This window comes from Phoca vitulina, unplaced genomic scaffold (genome assembly GCF_004348235.1).
Source record: "Phoca vitulina isolate PV1807 unplaced genomic scaffold, GSC_HSeal_1.0 scaffold46, whole genome shotgun sequence".
Classification (NCBI taxonomy): domain Eukaryota; kingdom Metazoa; phylum Chordata; class Mammalia; order Carnivora; family Phocidae; genus Phoca; species Phoca vitulina.
In genome coordinates, this window is record NW_022589749.1 from 11196286 (window position 1) to 11209970 (window position 13685).

Genomic DNA, 13685 nt, shown 5'->3' on the forward strand with positions numbered 1-13685 from the left:
CAGGTGACCCACCTGTGCCTCAGTTTCCTTGTTTGTAAAATGAGGATGGCAGCCCGTTTGGGGGGGGGGGGGGGGTTGCTGTGAGACCCACACAGGGAAAGGACTAGCTGTGACATCAGCTTGTTGAGCACCTGCTCCGTCCATGCCAGGCTCTGTTCTAAGCTCCTTTCGTCGTCACTGACACACTATGAGGGGACACTGGTGGGGCCCCCAGTTTACAGGTCGGGAAGTGGAGGCAGAGGGAGGTGCAAGGAGTTGCCCCGGGGCGCCCAGCATGAGCGCAGCTCTGCCAGGTTTGGAACATGGGTCCGCTGTCTCCCACCGGTACCACGGCCATGGCGGCACACGGGTGTCCAGCCCGAGGACATCCTCCAGCACCCGCCACCCCAACACGTGGGCCTTTCCACAGGCCTCTCCCTCCCCATGCCTGCGGCCACCTTCACACCACAGAAGCAACGTGCCCATGAGCCCCACCATCCCACACCCACACTGTCAAGGACCGCCCCTTCTCTCGGGCATCATATCCCATCCCCAGGGGCCCCCAAGTCCCCCAAGCAATTCTGGGGCACCAGATCCCACCCCACCAGGTCACACTGGGCCCCCAACCCCATCCAGCAGGAGGAGTCTGGCTTCCCCAGAAATTCCCGCCCCCGCCCATGAGAAGGTCCCGGCAAGCTGAATCTGCTGGAGACAGAGAGTGGGGACAGCCATGAACCTACCAGAAACGGCCTCCAGCAACGCCGAGTCCTCAAAGAGCCCGGGAGTCCTGCAGGAGGAAAATACGAGTCTCGTTAGTAAAAAGTCAGCAGCCTCCACACATGCGCTAAGTATGGCATGGCCACGTCAATGTGTGGGTAGGGATGGCGCGGCCCACTGGTCTGTGCCTGGGGTGCTGGATGCGTTAGGCCAAGCACTTCCCCGCCACAGCCTGGCGAGGCGGGCACTCTACCACAAGTGACAGAGAGGGACACTGAGGCTCAGAGGATCAAAGTCTCCTGCCCCCACCCCCGCCAGACCCCCGCCAGGAGGTCACAGAGCTGGGACTCCAAGCTGGGCTGTGTGGTTACAATCAGCAGGGCCACCAAGGAGCTGGGGGCCCAGAGCACGGTGTCACTGTGAACCCCCCCATGAATTTCCCAGAGGGCCCTGTGAACACGCGGGGGACCCCTGAAGGAGCGCACCTGCTATTCTCACTCAAGAATTTCCGCATCACCATTCAAAGTCAGAAACAGTCAGGTGGAAACTCGTGTCCAGAATATATAAAGGACACCCACAAAGAAATAGGAGTGAGCCAGTCAACCCAACAGAAAAACGGACCAAAGACTTGACGGCACTTCACAAAAGTCAATATACGAATGGCCCATGAGAACATGAAAAAGTGCTCGATTTCACTCATCATAGGGAAAGCGCAAGTTACAGCCATCAGGGGCCACCGCACACCCACCTGGAAGGCTAAGATTAAAGACAGACAGACACCAAGTGTCTCGTGACCATGGCATCCAGCAATCCTACCCCTGGGCCATTCCGCAAGAGAAATGAATCCACAGCTCACAAAAAAACTGAGAACAATCCAGCCGTCCACCAACAGGTGCACCCCAGAATACCGCTCATCCCCAGTAACATGTGACAAAGTAGGGGCGCACACAATCAGGGGCAGGGACCTCGGGCTCTTGTGCCGAGCACCGACACCAGGCTCAAAGGGCTCTCCGCGGCTCCATGCGCCCTCGTTCCATGCACACGATTCTGGGAAAGGCAAAACTCAACTCTCACGTGTAGAGAAGCCCACAGAGGTGGTCACCCCAGAACAGAAAGGAGATTCCTACAAAAAGCCAGGATGCTGATCACCCCGGGGGCCAAGGCGGGGGGCGACATGGTGTCCACTTTATAATTATTCATTCATCTGCACCCATGTGTTTTTGTGTTGTGTTAGCTTTTACACAAGAAAAAAAAAATGTAAAGAAATAGTACAGTGAGCAGAGCACTGGGCAGAGAGTCCAGAAAGCTGGCTCTGGTCCCACTAACAGCTGTGACCTTGGGCAAGCCCCCAGCAAGCTCTGAGCTCAGTCTTCCCATCCAGAAAATGGGCCCACTCCCCACGAATGCTCCATGGTAGGCTCATACGCCAACATCTCAATATCCAGTGGGCCTTCCAGGACCCCCTTCTCCACCCGTGCAAGCGGGGACACCCGCTCTCACAGAGCTGGGGACAGCTCCATGCAGGGCTCGGGCTCCGCAGCCCGGCTCCCTGGGTTCAAATAGGGACTCTGCCCTTCCTAGCTGTGCACCCTTGGATGAGTCGCTTCGCCTCCCGAGCCTCAGTATCCCCATCTCTGAGGTGGGGACAGTGGTAAATGCACGGGCCTCAGAGTGGATGTAAAATGCTTGCACAGCACACAGTGCTCAGTTACCGCCGGGCGCTACCATTACCCCTACCCACGGGCTGGTGGCGAAGCTCCAGGAGCTTCAGATCCCAAAGAGCCCTAAAAGGGGCAGCTGAGGGTGGCTCAAGGGGGACAACCCCACCCTATCTTTTCATCCCCTTCTTTTTTGTTGTTGAGTTTTTTTTTTCATTACGATGCCCCCAGGCTTGGCCCTTGGTCCTGCCATCTACAGAGGCTCCAGCGACAGGCCCCCCGCGGGAAGGCTGGGAACACGGAGGGCCCAGGCACGTCCCCATAGCCATCCAGAACTGGGTTCCCAAAAGCCCCGTAAAGGGCTCGGGCAGGGTCAGGCCCAGTGGGCGCTCTCCCCAGGCCACAGCTGGGGGCCCAGACCCCATCTTCTGTGCACCTTCTCCCAGCTCCAGCCAGTTCCTCTGCAATCCCCAGACACAGAGCACCCGGCAGCAGGGGGTCAGGACCAGCCCGGCCCACCCCAGGGTGACACGGCCCAGGGGGGGATACGGGCCATCTCCCAGCAATGACTGAGCAACACGCAAGTCCAGAGAGCGGTTCCCAGCCTAGAGAATTCACCCTGGCTTCCCAGGAGAGGACACGGGGGGGGGGGGGCGAGAGCAGAGGACCAAGGGCTGAGGTAGCAAGGAACTTGGGGCCACACGTGCGAACTCAGGGAGACACGGCTGGTCACAAAGAGCCCGGCAGACAGCAGCTTTACTCCCAGAGCGGTGAGACCCTCAGGAGGGTTCTGCATGCCCGGAAGGCACAGGCTCCCACTGGGATTTGGAGAGAGCATTGCAGCCGAGCAGTGGAGGGTGGAAGCCGGGGACCAAGGCTCCGGAGGGTCCCGGGCAGAGGCTGGAGAAGGGGATGGGATGGAGCACCCCGCAAGGAGAATCCACCAGGCAGGCAGGGAGGGAGGGAGGGAGCTGGGTGGCCAGCTTGGACAGGGGTCAGGGAGCCCTGGTCAGCTCTGGGTAGGGGAGGGAGAAGAGGAACAGAGCCCCCTGCACCCTGTCTGTGTTCCAACAGCTCCTCACGGGCACTCGTGTAATCCTCATGACCCCCCAGCACCTCTGCTTTCCAGCCCAGGCAGCTGAGGCTCAGAGAGTGGAGGTAATTCACCCAAGGTCACACCACCAGAAAGTGAAGGAGCTGCGATCTGAACACAGGATCACACCCTCTGGGTCTTGGGAGCCAGAACACGAGGCAGGGCAGCCGGGAGGCCGTTGCTGGAGTTCCCCCAGCATGGACGGGGCTCACACCTCCCTGGACAGAGCTGCATGTCCCCAGGACCTCCCTGTGCCCTGGGTCCTCTGCCCAACAGCCTCGGGGGCCCAGCCATGCTCCACACCCCTCAGCCTCACCCACCGTCTCCCTCATGCCGGTGCTGACACACTAGTTCACGCCCGTGCGCACACTGGCTCACTGCCTCATCCCCTCACGTGCTCTCACCCTGGTCCATGCTCAAGGGCACCTCGAGCTCGCTCACATCCGTGAAGGCTTCACTCACTGAGCGCGTGGGGAGACTGGGCGCCCTTCCTCCTCCACTCCCCTGGGCCGCCCTGGGCTGGCCCAGGCCACAGATGCTGAGTTCCAGCCCCTTCCTGTCCTCCTCTTCTCCCAGGGGCTGACCAGATTTGTTTCCCGGCAAAGCAGATCCGAGGAGGGCTCCTTCTCCCAAACCCACCGCAACTCCAGCTCAAGGACATCAGTGAACCCCAAGGCCCATGGGCTGAGACTCGTCCCCCCAGCCCCGCAACAAGCCCCTTCAGGCCTCTGCCAAATACACCCTCGCTCTCCTCCTCTGCCCTCCCAGAAGGAGCACAAGCACCACCTTTTCCTCCTCTGGGAAGCCCGTCCAGATCACCCCCGCCACAGAGGCTGGCCCAACGTGTCCATCTGCCCCACTCAGACAGGAAGCCACCAGCCCAAGGCCACAGAGCCCAGAGAGGACAGAGCCAGCCGAATTCAAACCCCAAGGTGGCTGTTTCACTTCGACCAGGACACCGTCACCCTCCAGCCAGTCCACAAGCTTGACAAAGCCCCTGCACAGGGATGCAGCCATGAACACAAACGCCCAGGGCTCCAGGGGACACGGGCACGCCCACCCACACCCACCCCCCCCCCACAGGCGCATCAGTAAATGAACAGGGTGACTTCAAAGAGCAGTGATGGGCATAAACCAGAGAGAACCTGCAATGAAGGGTGTGGGGGGCGGGGCAGGGATGGTCTCCCCAGGAGGTGACACCGGAGACCGGGGCTGTAGGTCTAGGAGCAGCTGGCCCTGCAGAGATAAGCAGGAAGGGCACTCCAGGAGGAGGGCACAGCAAATGCAAAGGCCTAGAGGTGGGAACCAGCTAAACTGGAAGCAGTCAGAAGGGCCAGGAGGTGGAAAGCCGGAGGGAGACGGCTCCTGGGTTTTATCTCCAGGGCAAGGCCACAGGGCTGGAGCGGGCACACTGTGATCTAACACAAAACTGAGTAGGAACAGTGTGAGGCAGGGCTGGTGAGGACAGGTCTAGGTCAATCCCCGAGGGCTTCTTAGAGGTAGCGACCTCCTGCCCAGGCCGTCTCGGGCCTCCTCCTGCACTGGAGTCTCTCTTAAAGTCAGAGCCTAAGGGCTCAGCCTCTGGGCCAGGTAAGCATCGCTGGCTGGACTCCAACACCTCCGGGCTTTTCCCACCAGGCCCCACCGTGGCCACCCAGGGGCAAGTCCCCAACCCTGCTGGCCCCTCGAGGCCGTGGTGTGACGCCAGGCCTTTACCCCCACCTGCTTCCGGAGCAGGGGGCTACAAGCACCCACCCGTGAACACACGGAACAAATCCTCTCTCCCAACCCAGCCTCCTCCCGGCCTTCCCTGCAGGGGCAGCACCGTGGGCAGGGCCCCGGAAGGCACATTTTCGAGGTGCAGGAGAGAGAACAGGTGTTGACAGAACACCCACGGTGCCCACAGACAATGGGCGAGGTGGGGCCGGAGGCAGCCCGGGTTCCAGTCCTGCTCAAGCCACTCGTCTCCCTGTGCCCCATCTGTAACCCGAGGGGTGGGCACAGTGTCCCCACCCCCCGTACGGTGCGGTGCCCGCTGAATAAGCCAACACAGAACAGCGCACAGCACGGCATCAGTGCTCAGAAAACTTACCGTCACAGCAAGCACTTTCACCGCGTCCCCCTGCTCGGGGCCTCAGAGCAGTGCTCCAAGGGAAACAGGGAGAGAGGACCCCTGTCCCAAGGGTCTCAGCTAGAAACTTATGGAACAAGGACTAGAACTGGACGCTTCCTTGACTCTCCTAGGACGCCAGCAAATTTCTCCCGAATGTGCTCATTTCACAGTGAGGCAGACTGAGGCCCACAGTGGACAGGTCTGTGCCCGCAGCTTGTCCTGGTACAGATGAGAGCAAGTGGTCTCTCCAGAGATCTCCTACACATTCCTCAAAGCCCAGCTCTATCATGCCATCTCCCCTCCCCCTGCCCCCAACGGGTAAGCCTTTCTGGACAGTCCAGGCATGTTCTGGCCCTCGCTGCCACCCCGCCCAAAGGCTCTGTCTGGCCACCCCCAGAAGACCCTGAGTCCCCCAGGAAAGGAGCTGATCCATCCCTCCCTGAGGCCACAAGTCTCTACCCAAAGCCAGATGCAGAGTGGGAGGCTCAGAGTAGAAGAAGCTGGGTACACAGGAGGGGCGCACACACAGTAGAGTCAACACCATGGGGTGCAGCTGATGGTAGGGCTGAGAGAGGGCCTGGCACACAGTGGGCCCAACCAGCTCACAACAGACCCAACCCAGCGTCCAGCACACAGTGGGTGCATCATGGGGCTACGCACACAGTGGGGCCCTGGGTCTGCCTTCTGTCTTCCACCAATCCCCTCCCCCGACATACAAACCCCCCCCCCACCATGCACCTCCCACACCCACCAGAATCCCACCATGCGTACAAGCCCTCTTCCTCCAGGCAGCCCTCACTCCTGCAACATCCAATCTGACAGCAGCCAGAAAACCAACAACTAATAATAACAGTGCTCATAACTAACGCTCAGCTACTCAGTGGCAGCCCCAGGCCAAGCCTTTACTTACTAAACTCCAACAACCCTTCCAGCGGGTTCTTTACTGATGAGAAAACAGAGACCCAGGGAGGTTGAGTCAGAGAGTGGAGAAGTCAGGATAGGAGCCCCGGCAGTCTTAACCCCTGCACCGGGGCTGAGCATCAGGGATGTCACGGTCAGGGGCAACCTGTCCCTGTGTTCGCTCAGACTCTGGGCCGGGCAGCACGGATCCAACTTAATCCTTCCTGCAGCCTCTCTCTAGAGCTGCTGCTGCCCAGCTCCCCGATGGACAGACTGAGGCTCCAAGAGGGGACCTCACGGCCGGCTGCCACGTCCCTCCGTGGTCCCACGGTCAGGACAGACACACAGACACTACAGGAGCAGGGGCGACGACTCACCGGCAGCATCCCGGCCCCCAGGCACCGCCGCCTGGCCAGGGCAGCCGCAGGCAGGGCTGGGACCAGGCGGGACCCTCAGGGCCGGTGCTCAGCGGGGAGATGCTCCGCCTGCAGGCCCCGCCTTCCCATTTCCAAGCCCCTCAGCAAGCACGGGGCAAGTTCTACAGAATCGCCCAGAGCCCGGGGACCACTGCGGGGCCTGCCCCTCCGAGGAAAGGGAAGGGGTGCCCATGCGAGCCTCCATATGGTCCCCAACAGCCAGCAGTGGGAGCCGTGCCGGACAGCTCTGCAGAGGCCATCAACGAGGCGGGCGCTGGCCCCCACGGGGCAAGCATGACCTCCAGAAGCGGTCCCTGCAGGTTGGATCTGGGGGCTTCAGGCACCAGGCCAGGGCCCTGAGGCCTTCTGGGGTGGGAGGAGGCACAGAGGAAGACCTAGGGGAGCCACCCGGGCCACCTGGCATATCTCGTCGCATCAGGTGAACAGGGGCCCGGGGTGGGCCGTCCCCACCGCTGTGGTGGCCAGCAGCCCAGACGGCCGGAGTGGGAGGCGGGCTCCGCGGCCCTTCCATTTAGAAGCCACTGGGACATTTCATTTTCCTTCTCAAGTGACAGCTGGGGCGTGCCGGCCCGCGGCGGCTCTCCTAGGAGCTGCAGAGAGGCAATCACCGCGAGTTGTCCAGGTCTCTGGTTCCCCAGCGGCCTGTGGCAGCCAGCAAACACTGCGAGCGACAGGAGGCAGGGACACACGCGCGCCAGACGGGGCCCTCCCGCCAGGACGCCGGCGGCCACAGCCAGGCCAGGGGGTGTGGGTGGACGTGGACAGGGCCTTGGGTAGGACAAAGAGGAGGAGCGGTGGGGGCCCCACAGAGGGGGACGCACGGCTCCGTCCGAAGGGGGACAGAGCCCATCCAATGGTAAGGGACACAGCCCCACTCAAGGGGCCCCAAGGTCCATGCAAGAGGGGCACACGGTCAGGGAGAGAAGGGAGGAGCAGCCCTGATGCGGCCCTGCACACCCCCGGCCCCCAAGTCCATCTGTCTGGGCTCTCAAGAGAGGCCCGCACCAGCGTCGGGCAAACCACCACACTGGTCGCCCTCACAGCAACACCCCCTCGGCAGACACCTGCTGCCAGGCTCTGGGCCATCTTCACAGCCCGGCAAGGGGGGGCACGATCCTGACCTCATTTCCAAGATGGAGAAACCGAGGCCCAGAGAGGTTCGGCAGCCCCACGAGACTGCACAGCCTTCGAGGGGCAGGGGGAGGTGGGGAGATTGGAACCTGGGCATATGCTCGGCCACCCCATGCTGTGCCCTCGACACCCCCAATCTGGCCCCAAACACGCTTCTCTGAACCCTCCTGCCCATCTCCTCGCTCAGGGTGTGGGGCCATCTTCGGGGACAGCAACCGACTGGAGAAATCAGACGCCAGGAAGGAGCCAGAATATCGACTGTTTCTGGAGGGAAGGGGGGGCAGGCGGGGGCCCAGGCGTGTGGCTTCGGCAGCCTGGCTCCCGGCCAAGCACAGGCCAAGGCAGGGCAGGCGGCGCAGACCAGGCCGGGAGGGCCAGGGGCTTCCCTCCAGGCCTGCGGAGGCGCCAGTGTGGAGAAGCCATCTGTCCATCCCTCCGTCTGTCCACCACCGGCACTGACAGCCCCCGGGGACCTGGAGCTCCCCTTCTGAGGGCTTCACGGTGCCAGGCACACTGCTCGGCCTCTGTGCCTAGTAACTGGTTAATCCTCACAACCACCCTATGGCCCTCCCCATTTTACAGATGGGGGCAATGAGGCAGCGAGGCAAGAAAGCTCCCCCAGGCTTCCCACAGCTGAGATTTGCACGCAGGCATCCGCTATAACCACACAACATTACCTCCGCTGGATACCCCAGCCCAGAAGCCCCCTGTGGGGCAGGAGACAAGAGAGCAGGCTCTCTGCATGGGGTGGAAACTTCCAGAAGCCTCTGGATGCCCTTCAGTGGCCCCCTCGTTGTAAAGATAATTCAGTCTCTGCCCCTTCGAGAGCACAAAGCAAGCACCCCAAGATGTTAGCAGCTGGGTTCCCCCCAGAGAGGCTGTCTGCCACTGGATCCTGATGGTCAGCTGGAAGAAAAACCGCTGCAGAGCCTTCCCTGCCTCCGGCCCCAGGTTCCCCCCACCCTGGAGCGGGGTCTGGGCCATTAGTGGCTGCAGGGAGGGGCTGGGGGCTGCCTGGGAGAGCAGGGGTGTCATAGAGCCATCGATCGCCACAGCAATTAATTGTCCAGGTCAAGAGACGGTGAAAGAGATTTGTCACCCGGGGCCCAGGGGATATTCCAGGGAATCCAGCAACCCAGGGCAGGCAGGACGGTTCCCGCTGACGTGGTCCTGAGAACGCTCAGGGTCCTTGCACTCTTCCTCCCTCTGTCCTCAGTCCCTCCGTCCCACACCCTCTCCGGGCCTCCCTCTGCATGCTCCCCACTGGCCTGCGTGCTGAACAGCCCCAGCCCCAGCCTCCGTAACCTATGCACCGGGAGGGACCACACAATCCTTGAGGCAGTGTTCACTGCACAGACAGGACAATAAGGCCCAGCAAGGGAGCCCGTACCCAGAGTCCCTGAAGCCCGGGGCCTGGCCTGACACCTGGATTCCCCCCAGGTTCTAGCTGGACGACTCCATGCTCGTGGCTCAACTTCTCCGAGGCTGTTTCCTCAGCTACAAAACAATAATAACCAGAGCGGCGAAAATCAGGCTGGCTGAGGCTCAGACTCCAGCCCTGCCATTCTGAAAAGCCTGAGGAAGTCACCTTGCTTCTGCAAACCTCAGTTTCCCCACCTATAAAGCAGGGATGAGGCCAGGACTACTCTGTAGGCCAGCACGTCGCACCGTTCAAGCTCAGGTCAGGGGCTCAGGGCAAGCTTGCCAGTGGGCCTCCCCAGGGACCGGAGCTCAGCCCCCAATCCTACTCAGACATGAGTCAACTCCCCCAGCACCTGGGACACCCACCCTCAGCGCCGGGGCCCGGCCGGGATGAGAAGACACAGAGCACTGGATTCCGTCCCAGCCTCTACAGCAGGACCCGGTGGGAGATGCAGGCTCAGTGGCCACCACTGATTCACCCACTGGGCTTGGCAGCTGGTCGTCCTGGAGAACAGAAGGGCCCTGACACACACACCCTCCACCCAGGTCTGCCATGGAGAGGATGGGTGAGGTGGGGACAGGGCGCGGGCCTCCCCCGAGAGCCTCTACTGGCTTTTAGCCTCTTGTTTCTGCACCAAATCCCTCCACACACACCCAGACCTGTGCGGCCCCTCACATCCACTGATCGATGTGAGAAACATCAATGAACACCTCCTTCCATGCCCCCACTACACAGATGGGAAAACCGAGGCCCAAGGAAGCCAGCGAGGGACGGCCTCAAACTTGGTTCTTTCTGACGGCTCCCATGAGCAGGAGCTCAGCTCAGGAGGTGTTCAGAAGCCCAGGTCACTGGGGCCAGGGGCAACACTGAGTCAGACCGAGAAACTCAGCGGAAACTGAAAACAGCCCAGGGGGGCCCCCCCGTGCTCCCCAGAGTGAGCCACGCTGAATCACAGCACCCAACGCTGTGCCGGAAAGTTCCTGCTTCTGTAGCCGCGGTGGGGGTGGGGACAAAGAACAGCCACTGTGCCTGGGGTCCCTCTCAGGGCCCAGGAAGGTGCACACCGGCCCCGGAGCTGCTGGATCCCACCCACGTGCACCCCAACCCAGGGCTCCCCAGGGCCCCTCAGCCCCAGCAAAGCACTGCCCCTCAGGGGTGTTCACAGCTGGAGGGCAGGCAGGCAGGCGAGCCCCACCCCCGCACAGACCTCTACCACTTTCCTGGCTGGGCTCAGTCGGGACAGGCCCCAGACGTGGGGACGTCAGACCCAGCCCCAGGTTCCACTGCTTTCTGGCTGTGTCATCCTGGGCAGGCTGCTTAACATCTCTGCGCCTGCCCCTAGACTTTGAGGTAGAAAACTCTCACCTCCTGGGGCTGACTTAGAGACTCCGTAAGCAAATGCATAAGGTGCCTAGCATATAGTAAGAGCTCAACAAATACATGTCTGTTTCAGCTCCCAGACTGGTTTTCTAATGTGGTGAAATTCACGTAACATAAAATTAACCATTATAAAGTGAACAACTCAGGGGCGCCTGGGGGGCTCAGTCAGTGAAGAGTCTGCCTTCGGCTCAGGTCACTATCCCAAGCTCCTGGGATCGAGCCCCATATCGGGCTCCCTGCTCAGCGGGGAGCCTGCTTCTCCCTCTGCCCTCCCCCCGCTCATTATCTCCCTCTCTCAAATAAATAAATAAAATCTTTAAAAATAAATAAAGTGAACAACTCAGCAGCACCGATGACATTCAGTGTTGTGCAACCACAACCCCCACCTAGTTCCAGAACATCTCCTGGACCTGAGAGGGAAGGGAGCCCCCTGCCCACGGGCGGTCACCCCCCTCCACCATGCCCCCAGCCCCCCGCTTCAGCAACCACTCATCTGCACCCCGCCTCTACAAGTTTGCTTGTTCGGGACATTTCTTATCAACAGAGTCACACACCGTGTGGCCTTCTGCGTCTGGATCCTCTCACGCCACATCGTGTTTGCAAGGTTTGTCCGCATTATACATGTACCAGTGCTTCATTCCTGTTTCTGACTGACTAGTATTCATTGTATGACTAAATCAATAATATGGTTTTAAAGTAAGAAAAATAAATGTTATAAATAATACAGAAACGCAACACAACAAAGTACATACATACACACACATAGACATAAAAGATTTAAAAATCCATCAAATTATAAAATAAGTAAGCAAAATGACGGTAGGGGATATGGAATCTGGTCAGTGGGAGGAGCCCACTAGCCAGAGGGAGGGGATGGTGGGAGCCCCAGGGCTGCTGTCCCCTCCCTCGGGGGCCTCGGGCCTCCCTGGTCCAGGCCCTGCTGTGCTGTGCAACCCAGGGCCAATTCCTCACGGGCGCTGGGCCTCAGCCTCGCCATCGGTAAAGAAGGGCACTGGGAGGGATGCTTTCAGGGGGAGCTCCCACCACAGCAACCGCATTCCCAGTGCCTCCAACTGGCTCTCAGCCCCGGGGGGGCGGGGGGGGGAGAAGCTACAGCAGCCAGGCTGTGGGAACCCCGCAGGTGTGGGGACACGTCACCGATGCAAGCTGACGGCCGCCCCGCGCTGGGAACAGAAACGATGAGCAACTCTGGGATGCCCAGTCACCCTGCTCGGGGGCACGCTCTGGGCCACAGTAATGTGGATCCAGCACGGAAAGGGGACCTAGGTCTGCCCGGCCCTCCCCCGCCCAGAGCACAGCCTGGATGCTGAGCTCCTGAGGCCCGACGCCAGGTTCCGGCGCTTTGGGCCAGATCACTGTTCCCTGCGGGGGCTGCTCCGTGCCCTGTAGGATGTGTACAGCATCCCTGGCCCCTGAAGCACCACCCAACCCCCCCCCCCCGGCCTTGGGACAACCGGAAGTATCTTCAGCATTGCCAAATGAACCCTGGGGCCAACATCACCCCGCTGACCCCATCTGCACCCTGACCCCCTCAGAGCCTCTCTCCCCGGGCAGGAAGGAGAAGGCACCAGTCCGGCCGGTTCCAGACAGGCTGGAAGCCACTGAGGGACAAGGGCCCCGTGTCCAGCACCCGTCCTCCCCTTCCCCCCACATCAGGCCCATGGAGACCTGGCCCCGGCCAGGCTCCATCTCGCTGCCAAGGGATCCATCCAGCCGTCGACACAAACCGACCGAGCCCCTACTATGCGCCGGCACCGTTCCAGACACCGGGGGCCCAGCAGCGGACAAGACGGACACAGCACCTGCTGCCTGGGAAGTGACCTCTGACGTGGGAAGGCCACCAAAACGGGGGGAATAAAGCCACCGAGGGGCTTCACACTCACTACAGACAGCAAGTGGGGAGCCCTCCCGAGGATGACATCTGAGCCCAATGGCAGCAACGGAGCATGCCAGGCAGCGGGCAGCAAGTGCAAAGGCCGGGGTGCGGAGAGGGGCGAATGCAGCAGGCGCCGCCCAGGCCCCGGGGCCTCTGGCTTTATCCTCCAAGGAGGAGGCAGGGCCTGCAGAGCCGGACACGGAAGAGTCTCCTCCTTCAGACAGGGTCCCTCTGCCTGCAGCATGGAGGACAGATCCAGGGGACAAGAGTCGATTCAGGCGCCAGGGGGAGGCTACCGCACACATCCAAGCCAGATGGGAGCCCGGTCTGCCGTCATTGGTTTCGTTACTATGGATAGGAAAGCGGAGAGGGTCTCCGCGGCGGGGGTCCCACTCCCCCAGCACATTATGGTGAGCCAGCATTACCCTGACTGCACAAAGGGCCTGCAACAAAGTAGTCATCTGACTGCTGTTACTATCACCGTTTTCTTGTGGTGAGGGCAGAGGGGGTCTTGGAACATGCCAGAAACGTACAGGGGCGATCACGGCGGTCCTTCGACGGCCACTCAGCCGGGGAAACAGGCCCACGCCACGAAAGTCATCCTCCCCACACAATTTTCAAATGACCCGGCCATTAAAAAAAAAACCTGCCAGAACCAATCCAAACACTTGCCTTTATTTTTTTTTTAAGTCACTTTCATATATTTCTGGTACCGAAACCTTTCTGAGCTCACTTCTCTCAAATCTGCACTTACTCATTCTGAGTGGGAGCCAGAAGCATCTTCCTTCCATTTCCCTTTATACTACAACTGGGGCATTACACTGATTTTTCTTGTTGTTGTTAATTCTGTGTAAAGTCAAGACTGTATGAAGGAGGAATTTCAGGGCCCAAGAATAAAAGGGGATTTCCCACATATATACTGCAAATATTGTTGGCGGGGGGCGGGGGGTCAGGATG

At 60.6% G+C, this 13685-nt stretch overlaps 1 protein-coding gene across 15 annotated transcripts in view; it reads right to left on the reverse strand.

The window, feature by feature from the left end:
• NCOR2 (nuclear receptor corepressor 2) overlaps positions 1-13685 on the reverse strand; it is a 211547-nt gene that overhangs the window by 181376 nt on the left and 16486 nt on the right. For all 15 annotated transcript variants that reach the window (XM_032431582.1, XM_032431570.1, XM_032431581.1 and 12 more), the window contains exon 2: positions 720-766. The gene's annotated coding sequence lies outside the window, so the exon portion shown is untranslated. The remainder of the gene's footprint in view (positions 1-719; positions 767-13685) is intronic.